The sequence below is a fragment of the Thamnophis sirtalis genome, unplaced genomic scaffold (genome assembly GCF_051295495.1).
Source record: "Thamnophis sirtalis isolate CommonGarterSnake01/CBP01778 unplaced genomic scaffold, rThaSir2_p1.2 scaffold_8, whole genome shotgun sequence".
NCBI lineage: Eukaryota > Metazoa > Chordata > Lepidosauria > Squamata > Natricidae > Thamnophis > Thamnophis sirtalis.
In genome coordinates, this window is record NW_028261388.1 from 44,012,501 (window position 1) to 44,030,934 (window position 18,434).

The following is an 18,434-nucleotide window of genomic DNA, read 5'->3' on the forward strand; positions in this document are numbered from 1 at the left end:
ATTTTTTTTCTTAAAAATTGCTATGATGTTGCTCTCATTGCAATACAAATACATCCTAGATTCCTTTCAGGCAAGAACAGAAAGATGTCATAAGCATTAGACTCTACAACTGCACAATAAATCCTATTTATTTTTTAACATATACACACAAGTAGCCGACTTACAGCTATTTGCCTTGTGACCATTCAAAGTTACAACAGCACTGGAAAAAAGTGACTAATCACTGGTCCTTGTACTTACAACCAGCATTCCCAAGGTCATATGATCAAAATTCAGGTGGTTGGCTACCAGCATGTATTTACAATGTTTGCAAAGATTTGGTATCATGTGATTCCATTTGTGACCTTCCCAAGCAACTTCTAATGGGGGCACCTGGATTCTTAATGCTTAATGACTGTAAGTTTCATTTAATAGCTGCAGTGATTCACTTAACAATTGTGGCGAAAAAAGGTTATAAAAGTGGGCACAGCTCACTTAAGAACCTCCATGCTTAATAATGGAAATTCTAGTACCAATGATGGCTATAAATTGAGGACTATCCATAAGGTATTTTATATAGTATTTATTCTACCATCATAGACTTTTAGGTTGACTTGATTTGATTATGTGCCATTAAACTCATAGTAACCACATAGATTATAGATTATTTTCATGACAATCTGTCCCTAATTTGGTCATGTAGGCACAATCATCACCACTGTAACTGAGTGATACAATTTGCTGCTGTCCTTTTTCTTCTTCTTTTCTCATTCATCTTTCCCAGCATCAAAACCTTTTCCAGAGAGTAATGTTTTCACATAATGTGTCTAAAGTAAGATATTTGAGCCTGGTAATTTGTGCCTTGAGAATATTTTAGTTTGATTGTTCAATGATATCTTTGTTTTCTTGGCTGTCCAGGATATTCTCAGGAGTTTTATCCAATACCAATCTTCAGAAAGAATATTCTTTATATCCTGCTCCTTCACAAACCAATTTTTATTTCCATAGAGTGACACAGGTAAATGCCATTGCTTGTAATCTTGCATTAAATTTTTTGCAATAGATTTGGAAACATTATGGCATCTGGATAAATTTCCCAAGGCCTTCATAGCTGTCCTACTAATGGCTAAGAGTCTATGGTATATTATGGACTACTTGTTCCTTTACTGTCCATGGTTGATCCTAAAAGGCAGAAACTATCTACCACTTCATTCTCTTAGGTTAGCTCCTAACAGTTAGGAGGGAAATCTTAAGGGATTGTTTCAGCAAATTTATACAATTTAAACAACCTGAAATCTACTGAACAAAATGCTAGTTGTGATGATACAAACCAAATTAATCTAATGTATTCTTTAGTATCTTACCTGAGAATTAAGAAATATCTGTACTCTTAAATATAATTTTCTAAAATATAATTGAAATTTTTGCCAAGTAATTCATGTGTCAGAAACATTCTGTACAAAGAAAATATATTTTGCTATCTGGTGACATTAGTTAATACAGTATGATATCCATTGAACCAAAGGGAGTTGTTTTAGTAGATATCAGATGCATTAGACAAAAGTTTATAATAGATTCATAGAAAAAGTGAATCATAGGGCTGGAAGGGACCTTGGAGGTTTTTCTAATCCAGGAGTTCTTATACCATCCAGAACAAATGGCTGTCCAATCTTTTCTTGAAAACATCCAGCAATGGAGCACTCATAATTCTGGGAGACTTACTTGTTCTTACTGTCAGGAAATTCTTCCTTATTACCAGGTTGAGTTGAATCCCCCTCTGACAAGCTTCTACCCAATGCCTCTTGTCCTGCACTCCGGTGCTTTGGAGAATAAATCAATGTCCTCTTCCCTGTGATAGCCATTCAAGTATTAGAAGGCTGCTATCATGTCTCCCGGGTCTTCTCTTCATTAGGCTAAACATACCTAACTCCTTTAGCCATTCATCATTTGATTTAGTCTTAGACCCTTTATCATCTTTGATGCTCTTCTCTGCAGTCTCTCTAGGGTCTCAGCATCATTTTTGAAATGTGGTGACCAGAACTGGATGCAGTATTCCAAATGTGATCTCAGTGCACTATAAAGCGGTAATAGCACTTCCCATATCTTGATGCTATCCCTCTGTGTTGGCTTTTTTGGCAGCTGCAGCACACTCTTGACTCAAATGTAATGTCCTGTCTCAGTGCAAGTACATGTGTGTGCACACATACACACAGTTGCAAACTTTCACTTAGAGTACAACAAGCAACAAATATCATATGCTAATGCACACAAAGCTATCAAATTTCCACCAGTTTAGTAACCTGCATAGATAAGGAGTTCCAAGTCCAGGGGATCAGGTACATGACTGGTCAAATGGTTCTGGAGTCCAATGCCCAGGGCTGTCCACTGACCAGTTTCAAAATCACAAGGCAAAGGAGTGAGGCAAGGAAAGGCACAGAGAATTGCAGTAAATGATGGTTTCCAATATCAGTTCTAACTCAAAGCTCCCCTTAAGTAAAAATACCCTGGTCTCATTTAGGAAGGCGAAGCTGCTTTCTAACGAGTAAACTCACCAACCTCTGCTCTATGTGCCCTTGCATCGGGTAGCAGCCTGTTTTCCTCATTGCATAATGGCAGTAGAAGTTCATCTTCTTCATTGCATAACAATTCCCTCTGCCTTCTGACTGGCTTCACTTACTCTGCTTGCTCAGTTGACTGTTCTTCCTGGTGCTCTCAAGTCTGACTGCTTGCCTCCAAGGATCTCTCAGGAGCTGGCTCCAGTCATAATCGCACCCAGATTCCTAGGCCTCCATGGCATTTAAGAAGTGATCCACGAGGACCCTCTCACAGTTACTACTGTTGAGTCAGGTATCTCCTATTTTACACCTATGATTTACTTTAACACCTAGTTATTTATTCCTGTGATTTTAAAAAAATATAAATATTCTTTTTAAAAAGTTCTGCATCTTATAAGCTCTCACAGAAATGCACAGAAGCTTTAAGATTATAGGCACAGAGAGGAGAAGAGGAAAGGGAAGAAAAGACAAGAGAATAAATTAAAGGCTAATGACAGCATAATGTAAATTTCAAAGTGTAATGGACTAGAGAAAAATAAATGAAATATTTTATTTAGGATTTCTCATAGACTTTTCTCTAAAGATAAAATTACAAATAGGGAAATAAGTGATTGGTAATGGACAATCTTTCATTAAGTTATATACTAAAAAAGATTCTAAAGGAACAATTGTTTAGGACGCTGGATATCAAGACTGACCAAATGACTAGAAAATCAAGTATATAAAGTAATCTTTCTTAGAAGAGAGTCTAAGAGATCTAATAATGTTTCTACATTCTCCTAATTTTTAAAATGATGTTGTCAGTCTCGTATTCGTAATTCAATATTGTTCCCTGAGTAATGGGATTGAATGTCATGAAACCAGAATAGATTTTGAAAACTCTATTCATCTAGGCTTAGCCATGGAATTTGGTTAAATTGGTGTGTTAGTGGAAAAAATCCACTTGTGTGTGCACAGATACTCTTTTTCCTAACAGTACATAAAACTGTTTTTATTACAATTCTTTTAAAACAGAAAAGCTTTTTCTTGTGAGCAATGAGCATATGCCTCTGATTTCATCAACTAATAAACAGAAAAACTGCATCCATTAGTTCCTTGGGAAATCTGCTTAAATGAAATAGCTCCCAGGAAACAAGTCCAAATGATACTTTATTGAAATGATTGGTATTTAGCAAACAGATATTTTAATAGAAACGCCTATGACACTTTTGTTAATGTAGCTCGAGTTTATACGTTTTTCTATCTTCAATGGATTTCTGACCTGCATAACTATTACAGTAATGAAGAAAATATATACATTGCCATCTGTTCCTAGTCGCTTTCTCTTCCCATGGTAAGTCTAGATCAGCAGCAAGGATAGTGAATTACTTCAGTAATTATGTCTCAATTTAAGCTAATTGTCTTTGTATTTGAACCACGTGGAATCAAGCAATATAAATAAAGACAATAAATCCTTTCTTTAGGTTTAAAATAATCTCAAAACAATTAGATTTTTTTCTACTAAGCAACATTTCTTTATATTCTATTCAAACTGTGCAATAACTTTCAAAGTAAATCACCAGAAGTGCAAATATTATGTTCTTTTGCATAGCTCTAGAATGCATTAATGGCAAGCTGCTTCAGAGCAGTTCACAGAGAAGAATCTCTAAATCTCAACACATTTCTTTACATGGAAGAAGAACAGAGAGGGGGGTTATACTGGAATCTCTATGTCTGACATATATTTCCAGATCAGGGTCAACAACTATTTAATACAGACTAAAGTTTAAGGTTAAGATAGGCAAAGCCAGAAATCAATGATTCCCAGGTCAGAGATGGCAGTTATGTAAATCTAAAATATCTGAACCATGAAGTTTTAGCCCTGTGAGATTGTAAGCCTTTCCTGTCCCTGGCACTTGCCATGGGTCATCAACTATTGTATATAACTTCATTTTTGCCTGCTATAATGATTTTAATCAAGCAAGCTGTGATTTTTGCCAAGTCAAACCAAAGAGTAGAATTGAGTCAAGCTATGAAGCATATATTGAGCTACGAAGCATGATTTACTGATGAGCTCAGGTCAGGTGCATGGCAACTTGACTGCCCATTCTCATTATTTCCATCACTACAGGATGAGAGCAATCAATAAGAAATCAAGGATTACACAATGACTTCTGACCACTGAAAATTCTATGAAAACCGCAGTGCTTTGTTGCAGAATCAGGACATAGATGGAATAATTAGGCAAGATAATAAACTAGATAATCAGGAGGTACAGCATAACTGACTGCCATCAGGAACCTCATCTCAGTCCTGCCAATGTTCTTGCACTGTTATTCATACTGGCAGCACTGCAGTCTGCCAAACCTAAGTACCTGCCTCCTTGCTGAACAAGCAAGCAAATAATATACAAAAAAATGTATTTCCTTCCTGCGGAACATGACCTTACTGATTGTTATTTACTTATTCATACATATACTCCCTTTTTATGACCCTGTAATCCCTTAATTTGGGATAGAGTCAGGGCAACTGGATGGAGCTGAGTGTTTAGTGGGCAGATGCCCTTCCTGACACTGTGAGGAGTTTGCAGCAGATATCTTTTCTTTGAGTCCCAGGAAAGAGATATCTGCCACTATCTAGGACTGAATGTTTCCTACAATATTATTTTAAAAATGATTTTTTAATTTTTATCTCAAGTTAAGAAATAGAATGCAATCTTAACCTGGGGATCAGGTCAGGGCATTTTTAGCACATATCTAATTAGTTCATATGTCGCAGAAATAGAAACTTGTATTTATAGGAAGAATTGTAAGAGTTAGAATTCTAATTTATTAGAATTTTTTTTTGGGGGGGGGGAAAGGAACCTAGTATATTATTCACTCATCACTGTTCCTAGCTTCCAATTTACTATGTTATGTGACTTCAAGTAGAAAGGAATACTTTAATTGTTGTCTCCATTTTGTATGAATAAAAATATTAAAAAAACCTGCTGAGGTTGTATTTTGGTACACAATTGTATTTTCCCAGAATATATGAACAAATTACAGCAAAACATTGAGAAAGGAGATTTACTGGACTCATCATTTCTCTCTTCAATTTATCCAATTATGCTATTTTGCAAATACCTAAGATAAAATACTGCACTCCTGATTTATCTCAAATTATTTCTTTATTAAGGATAAACAACAAATATCAAATTATTTTTACAAATAGTAGTTATGATAAGATGAACTATCCTAAACAGAGGAATGTTACTTGCTAATGATTACCAGAGGAAGGAAGGAAGGAAGGAAGGAAGGAAGGAAGGAAGGAAGGAAGGAAGGAAGGAAGGAAGGAAAGAAAGAAAGAAGGAAGGAGTAGCTAAACAGAATTATCCTAACTCCAAATGGCCATTTCTGTATTTTTATTGGCAAGAGCCATAGCTGTTTTGTTGATAGTCTCTAGTTATTTCACATCTCATAGCTCTGGCAATAATAATTGGGCAAATACAAAAATAGTACAAATGGAGAGAAGAAAAAAGAATGTATGTGCATATGTGTGTAGAATTCCTTTTTTTTCATTTTTCTATATTTGCTGTAGAGAACTCATGTTAACTTTCTCATCCAGCAAAATATAAAATACTCAGAATCTACATACTGCAAGTAGCAGTAGTTTTTTTGTGTGTGCCTTGTGATATAACAGGAGCTGCAGCAGCTATAGATTGTGCTCTTTCTTTTTCAGTTCCCTACCACCCTGTACTACACATACATCAACAGAGCATCATGACAAGTAAATTTATTTGGCAACTGGCTTGAATAAATTAAGATGTAACATACAATAAATCCCATTCTAATCCCACATTTCTTCATATTTTTCCAGATCACAAAAGTCTGAAACATGTTATCTCCAACATGTTACTTTCTGTCCATGTCTGAAATTTTTAAAATTAGATAATTTCATGAAAATAAATGAAACAATTGGAAAGACAACAAAATGCAAAAAGTTAATTACCATCGTTTTTAAGTGAAAGAAAGCATAGTTATCAATTTGATTTTAGATAAAGCACTTTTTTGTGAATAGGGAATTTCTCCAGTGAGAAATTTTTTTAAAGCATATACTATACATTGTCAAAAGCTCAAATAAGTATATCAACTCTAAAGTATTGGGATTGGAGTTCAGTATGTTACAGAATGCATATTTTAATCCCATAATATGTATATCAATGTAATATCAAAAGAATTAGTCCTTTGTGCATTCATATGTGTCACATAGTATTGAAAGTTTAGAAGTGTTAATACTAATACTTTACTAAATTAACCCAAAACAAACCTTTTAAAACATAAAGTTCTGCAATTTTAAAAAATATGTTTACATTTTATAATCAGTTCTAGAGATTGTTAGAAATATTTGAAAAGCAGAAGTACATTCAAACAAAGTGTTTTTTTAACCTTTCCTAGAAAATATTACAACGGTATGGGAAAATAATGGTATCTGATTGGTTGTTTACACAATCCCCAAACAATTTTGCTTCATTTACTACAGTTTTTCACCATGCAATTATGTTTTGGGGATTTTAAATGGTCTCATTCTGTTCTAACAGATGTCAAAGAAGAGGTACACTGGTTTTAATGACTATTTTGGACCTTAAGGGAATATTTTTTCCAGAATAAAACGTCTGCTGTGAGCATCCAGCGCTACCTTGCTATTGCTTGTCACATTTATAACTCCACTAAATTTATTTAAATTTACTACTGTTTACTCTTAAACTGATATTGATATATTAGTTATTAATTCAGTCCACTTTAAATTACTTCTTAGCCAATTCTACAACTGCCCATTGATAAGTCTTGAATTCAATCATTCCAAATTAGCATTTATCTGATTGAATCTTGTTGAATATTCACTATTGAATTAATTTATCCTGATAATAGTGGCACACTGGCAGGGATGGTATGAGGTGAGGTGAACAATGCTATCTAGCATAACTTTTTGGAGGTTGATTAAGATCCTCTTACAGTTGGCCCTACAGGTAAAAATTTGTTAGAAGACATCAGTTTCAAAAGTAATTTTCTGATCAAGTTATTTAATTTCTACTTAATAAATATTTTTTAAAATCTTAGGACATTTTGAAGAACACAATGGTAGGAAGCATGTAAACCATTTCTTATACCCATATATTGATTCCTTTCTTAAAATGAAGAGGTCTTTTTACTCTGTCTCATTCCCCCACCCCCACCCCTGAAACAGCAACTAGTTTTAGTCTACTTGTTCTTTGTATTATGTAATTCACACCTGGTTACTGAATGGGGAAAAAGTCCAGATACGTCACGTGATGCTGCTGTGACATGAGTTTGACACCCCTGCTTTAAATTATGGGTTTGGAAATTATTACAAGTATATTACATTCTTTTTTACTATGATGTATGATCCACTCAGCTAGGTTAGTCCAGTACGATGTAGCAATGCTTGCCTTTAACTTCAACTTCAAATTGTTGGCATCACATTCCTTTTCTTATAGGACCAAACAAAATGGAATATTTAATGTATTCAATAGTTGGTTGTGACTCTGAGTAGTTTGCATCTAATAGGCTGCCAGATTGTGAATTTATTTATTTATTGAATTTATATTGCCACCTATTCGCCCATGGTGACTCAATGCAGCTTACAGAATATAAAATCACATTTAATATAGTGCAATATAACAAAACCACCCCACCTCCCACCCCCTGCCCTGGCTACAGATCACACAAGCCATTTAATTGGCTCTATCATACTCTGGGTCCCCAGGCCCACTGCAGAACCAGGTCTTAAGCGCCTTCTGGAAGAGTATTAGAGTGGGGGCCATTCTAAACTCTGGGGGAATGATGTTCCAAAGAGAGTGAGCCACCACAAAGGCGGCCCTTCTTCTGGGTCCCTCAGGGATGGGACCCGCAACATTCCCTGCCTCCCCACTCTGATGGGTCAGGTAGATCAGGTGACCAGCAAGAGACAGTCCCTCAGAATTTACTATGAACATGCCGACAGAAATGAAAATATGAATAAATTTTAAATAAATGAAACGTCCAAAAATGTGTGCAAAAGAATAGTCAAAAGGCACTCTACCTTGAGAAAAACTGGGTTACATTTAATGTGATCACATATAAAAGTAAATTAAACTCACTGTACCTAGAACTTCAGATGGATTAGATTCCTCCCTATATTCTGGAAAAATTCACCCCTAGGATTTTCTTTGTGGGAAGAAGAGAACAAAAGTTCAGATTCCTTTTTTCCCTTTGTCATCTCCCAAGGAAAATTCAAAAGAACAAACCCTTCAGCAAGGTTTTCTCTTTCTTTTAACCACAAGGGTATAGAAGTTGCTCTTCCTCAGGGATTTAGCAAGCCATACATGCTTAGCCTTATCATACTAAAAATTAAAGGTATTGGTCTACTAATCATTTGTTCTTCCAAGCTAACATGAATACTAAGAATCTTATTTTAATAGTGATTTAATTACACATAGGCCTAAGAACTAGTTCATTATTCTGGATGAAATAGAGTAATTTGTCCCTTGAGGCAATGAGCAGGAAGCAGAATTTATATATTCTGGGCATGTAGAGATGATGATGGATCTGCAGGGGGGAAAAAACCTTTGCTTGGCAAAGTTGAGAGAAGTACAAGAGAAACACAATAGATAACATGATAGGAACAGAGAAATTATAACACTGTCCTTGGAAGAATTACAAGATGTTGCTGCAGAAGGTTTTAATTGAAAATCTTTGTATATGCACTTAGTGGAAGCTGAACATAATTCAATGGCATCTAGGTACGTCTATACACTAATAATATGCCACATTTATTTAAATCAATAACTATTTTTCAAGTTATCTTATTTCATTATTTTAATTCAATCTCAATAATACAACAAAGAAAATAATTCACTTCTGTGTGATTTTAACCTATAAACATATAATTTTAAAAATAAATGTGAAGAAATTTTTCTGCAAATAATTACTATTGACAAGCAGCAGCAGAAGTCATTTTTCTGAGTGTACAGAGAATGGCAAACATCTGTTTTACCAATTACAGATGCCCTTGAAAATTATTATGGAGATTAGTTGATATTTGGGGAAATGTTGTAGACTCTTTTTATAATAATTTACAAAACTTCACTCTATCTTTTGTTTTGTCTAGTTATTTCATTTTATCCAGCTTTATTCCCTTTTTCTTTTCACTCACCATCCCAAGGGTGGTTAATTCTCCATCTTTAGCCTATTTTCATTTTTTGCATCATCATCTGGATGAAGGTAGAATGCTTGGTTGACCCACTGGTTTTGATGCACATGAAAACGGATGGTTGATATACATGGAGCTGATAAATTGTATAAAGGAAGTGCCTTATTTAACATGTAATTTTAGGATCCTACTCATGCATGTCCCTTTTTTGGTAAGTAGTTACAATCAGATAGATAGATGGTATAGGCAGACAGACCGAGTGTCAGCAGAACACACTTATAGCAAAACAGTGAAGGAATATTGATGAATAGTTTCAGTTACTGTTGGTAAACTGTAGCATGACAAATAAGGAAAACTGTGTATTGCAAATTATATATATTTTTGTCTGTTGTTTTTGTGTTGGAAGGAAATTAAATTCCAGGTCTTCTTTTTTGGATTGTTCTGAGAAAAATTAGTCTCTCCTCTTGGCCTTTGAAATAGCAAACAATATCTTTAGGGACATAAAACAGTGTCAGAAGGCACCTTTAAATGGAAAAACGCACCAGGTGAAAAAAGTTAAATTATCCAAACTATCCAATCCCAAATCACCAATTATAGAGCATAGAAATGTCTTTTCTTTTTATGGATGAGTATCAGTTTCTATAATTCAGAGATCTGATTTCTGTAGCCTCATTTTGAATTATTCAGAAAAAGAATTCTATTTGAAATGCAATTTAGAAAGGGCTGGTGATCTGCGGCACAAAATGGCAATGAGCTATCAATGAACCCTGCTGTGTCTCAGATTTAATAGATTATCCTAGACAACATAGATGCTAGAATCTGTTTGGCCTGAGGATATAAAGAGGATGCACCCAGATATATTGACATAATACTATCTAAATGTGCTTAAATATTTATGAAAATATTGAATACCCTGTAGTATAAATTGTAAACTTCAAATGCTCTGCATTAATCTTAAAACATAGAGAAAACAAAGGACTGCAATGGTGTGTGTGCATGTGTGTATGTTTATAGCTTTATAATACTTTAAAATGTATATTTTTATTAAAATTGGATTTTAGATAATTGTCATTAAAATATTATTTTTAATTAACAAATTAAAATATGGAAAACCTGAAATAAGTATCCTAAATGCCTATGAACACAACACAATAGAAGCCTGAGGTCATCCAGATAGGATAGAAATACTATTATACAAAATTATGGATATCTCTGAAATTGTATAAAGTAAGTTAGTTTTCAAAATGTTGAATTAATGAAACAAATTCAGTTATGTTGTATTTTGTATGTAATTATTTTGTGTAAGTGCCCTCTGATGGTAAAAATCTGGTCATTGTAGTCAAGAATTATTTAATAATATCAAGAAAGTGGAAGCTATGCAACAAGAATAATTTCAAAATGAAAACAACACAGTAAGAATTAATTTTCTGTTTGATAAATTACCAAATGTATATCACTTTGTAGTATTTATTATATATTATGTTTTTTATTTCTTGTGCTTCAACTGTTAATATGCAACAATAAATTCAGGATTTTAAGGTATCCCATTTTTCTTCAGAATTTTATCTTAGATTAATGTTTATCAAGGAAATAGATAAAGGAACAAATATAAAGTTTTTAGTTAATTAGGTTCTCTTTATGTAATTTTAGGGCACTTGTGGAGAACAGATCATAATTCAGCTCCTATTTCTGAACAAATACAGAAAACTCAAAAGGTTTACAAACTTTTAAGCACCACTGTAGGTTTCAAAATAAGGAAAGGCAGCGAGGTGAAGCATATCAGTCTGTCCAGTTTTATTTCATGTCTGTTTGTTAAGACTGCTGGTTCTACAAGATAAACGTTTTCTGCATATTTTCAAGCATAGCAGAATATTAGTACAATTCATTTTTTGGGATGGCAAAATGGAATGTGTTAGATAACATTAAAAAATCGCTACCCTTTCCCCTTCATTTAAAGTAGTGATTTAAAAAGTAGCATATTTTTGCCACAAAATATTGTCTTTTTCAGTATTTAAAATTTTACTGGATGCCCCTCTCACCCGCCCCCAATTTCTTGCCATTTAGCTATTAAGGTTTAGGAACAGAGATAAATAAATCTACTGGCTTTCCAGAACATCTACTGAACTGCCTGATTAATGCATAACTAAATATGTCCTACTTGGGAATGCAGTTCTGTTGAGGATAAAAATCTCAACATTCAGGTTTTAATTAACATGTCTCCATAAACATAAGAACTCTTTCAAAATACAGTATAATGTGGGAAGACAGATATGTGCTAATCCCACTTCTTTTTTCCATAATTTAATGTCAAGCAGACCTTCTATTCCCTTTTCCTTTAACAATAATTAAAATATCCTTCCACAAACTGTCAAAGCAAAACACTAGTGTATTAATTAATAATTTTAAGAAACACAATTGTTTACTAACAAAATCTTTGAAATTTACTATTTTGTGTCATACTTATTTTAATGATAGCTGTACTACACTAAATGATTATTATACTATGAAATATGTAATATAGCTTTCTTTGTATAAAGAACAGAAGCTTAACTAGTATGCATATCTGTGTCTAAGAAGCACTATTTATCCCATTTCTTTCAACTGACATTTTTTACCCTGTTATTATCCCTAATATATTCCACTGAGAGTTTTATCCTACTGAAGAAGGGGGAGAACATTAGCCAAAGGCATCCCCCAACCACTCTAGCCTTCCACACTTGCTCTCTAATCAGAGCTGGGTCAAATGGTCTTCACATGAAAGTATCTAACAAGGTCCCAAAGGAGGTCTCCCTTTAGTGGCAGCAAGAAAAACACCATTCTTCTTCAGAAAGGGGAAAAAAAAGGACTTCTTCTATTCAAGGAAGGTGCTGATACATTCCGCTTTGACCCAGAAATATCCAGGGAAGTTCTATCAACCTCAATTATTTCTTTCAACTTAGTTTTAATTCTAGTTTTGTGAATTGTTAAAATATTTTAGTGAACTTCAAATCAGGAAAGAATGATTGTTTTTGTGTTAATAACAAAACAATACCTGAATCAAAATTAAACTGTTTCAAGTCAAGAACTATTATTGTTATACTGAAGACAGATACTACTTTTTAAAATTCATGTTGCTTATATAGAATAAATAAGATTTTAATACTAAACAAATGGAGTTAGAAACACATTAACCTTATATAAAATTGAAAGTTAAACTAAACAGCTTTTTCACATAAAGATTAAGTATACTTACAGTAAAAGTTTACATTGTATCTCTGTAGAAATCAAAGATAAAATGTAACACACATACATATGCGCGCGCGCACACACACACATGTATAATATACACATAGTTAATTTTCAGTTCCAAATAAATTTTAGTCTCCCTAATGCATCATACATACAGAATTTCTGTTTAATAAAATAATCCACATAATTTAGAAATCTTTTAACTAGATACTATAATAATTAATAATCTAGTAAACTAGCAGTAACCAGTAATCTAGTAAAATACTAATATTAGAATCACTTCTATTTTTGTAAGATATAATTTAAATTAATGTCAACTGAACAATGATTCATCAAGGTGATTACTTAAATTAAAAATTATAAGTGAAAGTGTCAGAAAAAAATAGCAAGTAAAATATTGCAGCTTGGATTCATTAATTTACCATTGCTTATTTTTGCCATAAACCTTAGGAGTTTTCACATATGCAATTACTTTCTATTGCATCACATTACTCCTCTAAGTAAATTATCACTAACTACCCAAAAGATACTTAGGCTGAAGTGAAAAATAAGCTTTAAAAGGCTTTGGGTGTGACCTGTAAAACCTGTTGCTACATTGTAATTTACAATGTAAGATTATGAAATAATACAGAACTACTATATTAATAATTATCACTATCTTTTGCAGTTCATAACCCAGATTATTTACTCAACAGGCCAAGTGCAGCTTTCAGACCCTTAATAAAGATGCACACTAATTCTCTACATTGGTAGCAATTTTAAAAAAAAAATCAGAGATTTCTCCAGACCTACAAGTATTATGTAGAAATGAATTTGTATACTATGTAGGTTTATACAATTATACAAATAGACTTTTATATCTGAACTTATATTAGTTTGATTTGTTACAGAAAGTTAGTTATTGGTATCCTTTTTTGTCAGTGTGATGGTTAATACTACCATTTCAGGGGAACAAAAGCTAAACAAATAGGCAGAATTTAGAAAAAGCAGAAAACAGGCAGCACAATTATTAGTATAATCATTATAATATGTTACTTTTAGTTCAGTCCTCAACACAGAGAGACAGTTCATGAAAACACTTCAATCAACAATAGGGAAAACTGGTAAGAAGTTAAATGGGAGCAATAGACTTGCATGCCATCTTTTTATTTCTAACAAATTCTTCTATACCTTGGATGATTCTGTTCATCAGAATAATTGTAGTTAATTCTGAATCCAAATAGTTGTAGTTGTAGTTTATTCAATTTGTATGCCACCCTATTCCCGAGGGACTCAGGGCGGCTAACAACCACGGGCGAAAGGGGATACAAATAGGAAAATAAAACAAACAAATTAAAATGACAAACAAATTAAAATACACAACAGTCACCACATTGCAGTGGGGCTGGAAATTCATCAGCCCCAGGCCTGCTGGAACAACCAGGTCTTCGTGGCTTTGCGGAAAGCTGAAAGGGTGGTGAGGGTCCGGATCTCAATGGGGAGATCGTTCCAGAGGGCTGGAGCAGCCACAGAGAAGGCCCTCCCCCGGGGAGTTGCCAGCCGACACTGGCTGGCAGATGGAATTCGGAGGAGGCCTAGTCTGTGGGATCTGATAGGTCGTAGGGAGGTAATTGGCAGGAGGCGGTCTCTCAAGCACCCAGGTCCAATACCATGTAGGTCTTTAAAATTAACGACTAGCACCTTGAAGCGAGTCTGGAGCCCAATGGGCAGCCAGTGCAGCTCGCGGAGGATAGGTGTAACGTGGGTGTACCGAGGTGCACCCACTATCGCTCGCGCGGCTGCATTCTGGACAAGCTGAAGTCTCTGAATACTCTTCAAGGGCAGCCCCATGTAGAGCGTGTTACAGTAGTCCAGTCTTGAGCTCATAAGGGCATGAGTGACTATTCGGAGGGTCTCCCGATCCAGGTAGGGTCACAATTGGTGCACCAGGCGAACCTGGGCAAATGCCCCCCTGGTCACAGCCGACAGGTGATGTTCTAAAGTCAGCTGGGGGTCCAGGAGGACTCCCAAATTGAGAACCCTTTCTGAGGGTCGTATAATTTCACCCCACAGGCTGAGAGATGGAGTAAATGGCCAATTTTTGGGAGGGAGCATCAATAGCCACTCAGTCTTGTCGGGATTGAGTGCAAAATAAAAATAGCTAAGATAACTGGTGTGTTCTAAAAGAAATATAATTCCTTTAAGCATCTTGTTCTAAATCAAATATTCCAAAAAGGAACATTTTGGAATATTTGTGAAAGAAAGGTAACTGGCAAAACCTTCTGGATCCTTTCTTGAACAATGGGTGAACTAATGCTTCCTTTAAGGATAAAGATAACATCACTTTATCTTGTAAATAGATGAACTGAATAAGGCAAGGTAAGCACAGATCTAGAGAAAATGTTATAGGCTGTACAACTAAAACATATCTTCAGACCCCATTAACTGAAACTGATGTCATATAATCAGAACAAAGGATATATCTTGATATAAACAATGTAAAATAGTGTTTGTATTTGGCCTGGATAGAAACAATCTTACTATTAAAACACTTGCAAGTCTATCACAAAGGGTCTTTGATGGCTCCTCAGCTACTACATATATTGAAATGTTGTATGCACCCCAGAGCTGCTTTGAGAGATGTATAGCCATATAAATAGAATAAATAAATATTTATTAGATTCTGTTGTCATGCCTTTGTTTTGTACCATTGAAGATGATATAATCATTGGCAGATATTCTACACAGTCTTCATCAATACTTTCTTCAGTATTTGAATTATTCAGAATTTCATACTGCTTGTCATGAATTTAGTGGAAATAAAGATAATTATATGAGTATAATTCCGTGTGTGAGATAGGGTGGGAAAGAAATACCCAGCAACAGAAGGATAAAAGAGGAAAACTAAAACGATGAATAGAAACATGAAAAGGGACAAAAATAGAAATTACTGATGATTTAGAAAGAATAGAGAACAAAAGAGATATTGAAGAAGGTTAGGAAATAAAGATGCTCCAAAATGAAAGATAATATTCTATATACGTCTCTGAAAATGAATTAAATGTATTTTTTCTGTAGTTGAATATTCATGTAGCATCTTTAATTAAATTTTAAAGAGTCCAATGAACAGATGTGAGTTTAAATTTTTAGAATAGTTTTCTCTGCTTGAATGTAATTGATTATATTTTCCTGAAAGAATTAAATAAAAAATGAACCATATTTGACAATTCTCTCATTTTTTACAGGTTTGATTTCTCTTACCAGTGTGTGTGATTTTGTGAATTTTATCTACTATTTCTTTCTAGAAAAAGAAATTCTTCAAAATTCAGTGATCACTTCCAACTGACTTCACAACACTGAAAGAAAGGCATTAAGGACAAATGTGCTGGCAGACAGTATGTTGAACTTTTCAACTCTTTTTTTTCTTGAAATCACCAATATACCTGTTCCATAATCTAGTAGAACCAAAAAGGGATACATTTTATATAATTTCATCTCATAGTTATTTCAATTAGGATACTTAAATTGAAGCCTGGGATTTGGGAAACCTTGGTTCTGTTGGAAATATGATATAAAATAAGCACTTATAACATACCTGGCTTTTACTATAAAAATTATGTTATGCTAGTGAGTGAGATTTGCACATATAAATTAATGTAACATGTCAAGAGACATTCTGTTTATTCATTACAGTTCCAGATTGAAAAGAAGGGTTGAATGGATTGCTGCTGCAAGCCTTTCTTTTAGATTTCAGGATATTTACATATCTGTAAATACTTGGATAAGACATGAGAAACAAGATTACCAGACATGTATTGACACAAAAATAGATGAGAGTCTTGACATGCTGAAAAGATAGTAGGTATCTAAAGCTGAAGGAGAAGAATCAATGCCAGATAAGATAATGTGGAATATTTATGGCCCTTAGGCCAATAAGTATCCACACAAGTAGCATGCTTAGGTTTAAAAGATATCCAGCAACAGGAAGGATTTGTTCTCCTTTTTGTTCTAATGACCTTAGTTGGGAGGCATTGCCTTAAAATCAAATGTTGTATAATTAAATATTTAAGGCATGAACTTAAAAGTCAAATATTTTTAGTATCTCTTCCCAAGTAGTTTTTCCTCATATTGCACAGTTTCCCTAATAAGTGGTAACTTCAAGTTAATAAGCTCAGACCTTTGATCCATAACAGCCCATACCAGTACATCACCTCTACCTTGCTGGAACCATACTCTCAAGCAGGCCCTGCTGCCTAAAATTAACAAGACCTTAATCAATTACACACTGAAGGCTTTTGCCTCCTAAACAGCTCTCTCAAATTCCCTCAATTGAAAAACTCTGATACTGGAAAAAGTAATTTCATATATATGTAAGCCTAAGTATTTTTACTTTTGTTTTGCAATTTTCACTGTATTTTTTATCATATAAGCTAAGAAAGTTAAAAGAGTTTGTGTGTTTCCTTCCCTCCCCCCCCCCCATTTTGGCTTCTTTTTAATTGCTTGTCCTCTTTTGCCTGTCAGATATTTGGTAATCCTAGGCATGCTTATATTAAATATAGTGGAGGTTCCAGTTTCTGTTGGAAGGCACTTCCAAAGATGCACTTTAACTGCCAAAGATTTGAGAAGAATCAAATGTGAAGCTACCAGGAAACCATTATCCTCCAGTGCTGTCATATTTGAGAACTGCAAACTATGTAGATTGCCCAGAAGTACAATGTGTGCAGTGCTCAGAGACATGGCCAAGGTAAGGAAGGCTGAAATCCAACCACCACTGAACAAGACACATAAGTTGAAATGGGCTAAGAAATATCTGAAGATAGATTTTTCAAAGGTTTTATGGAGTGATGAGATGGGAGTGACTCTTGATGGACCAGATGGATGGACCTGTGGCTGGATTAGTAATGTGCCCAGAGCTCCACTTCATCTCAGATGCCAGCAAGGTAAAGGTGATGTACTGGTATGGGCTGTTATTGTTGAATATGAACTAGTTGGATCTTTTCAGGTTGAATATCAACTCAAAATAAACTCACAAACCTACTGCCAGTTTTTAGAAGATTAAGCAGTGGTACAGGAAAAGTCTGCATCTTTCAAGAAGATAATGATTTTTATGAGGCCAATACTTCACTGCATGATCGAAGTACTCCACTGCATGGCTAGCCAGTAAAGGCCTTAAAGATGAAAGAATAATGACATGCCCCCTTCCTCACCTGACCCTCACCCTATTGAGAACTTGTGGGCCCTTCTTAAATGGCATATTTACGGTGAGTGTCTGGGTGGCTGTGGCTGCTGCTGCACAAAAAGTTGATCATCAACAGATCAAGAAACTGACGGACTCCATGAATGGAAGGCTTGTATCTGTTATTGAAAAGAAGGGTACCTATATTGGTCATTGATTTTTTTTGGAACTGTCAGAATTTTTTATTTGTAAATTTTGAGTTGTTTGTTTATTATTCTCACTTTATCAGTGAAATAAATGAGATGGAAATTTTTTCATTTAATTGCATAATAATTCTGCACACTAAT

The 18,434-nt window shown here is 34.5% G+C and overlaps 1 protein-coding gene and 1 long non-coding RNA gene across 14 annotated transcripts in view; one reads left to right on the forward strand and one right to left on the reverse strand.

The window, feature by feature from the left end:
- Positions 1-18,434, reverse strand: part of ROBO2 (roundabout guidance receptor 2) — a 688,225-nt gene that overhangs the window by 160,769 nt on the left and 509,022 nt on the right. The window lies entirely within an intron of this gene.
- Positions 2,496-18,434, forward strand: part of LOC106548270 (uncharacterized) — a 75,272-nt gene continuing 59,333 nt past the window's right edge. For both annotated transcript variants that reach the window (XR_015697579.1, XR_001313503.2), the window contains exons 1-2: positions 2,496-2,826; positions 16,217-16,306. This is a non-coding gene — a long non-coding RNA (uncharacterized LOC106548270). The remainder of the gene's footprint in view (positions 2,827-16,216; positions 16,307-18,434) is intronic.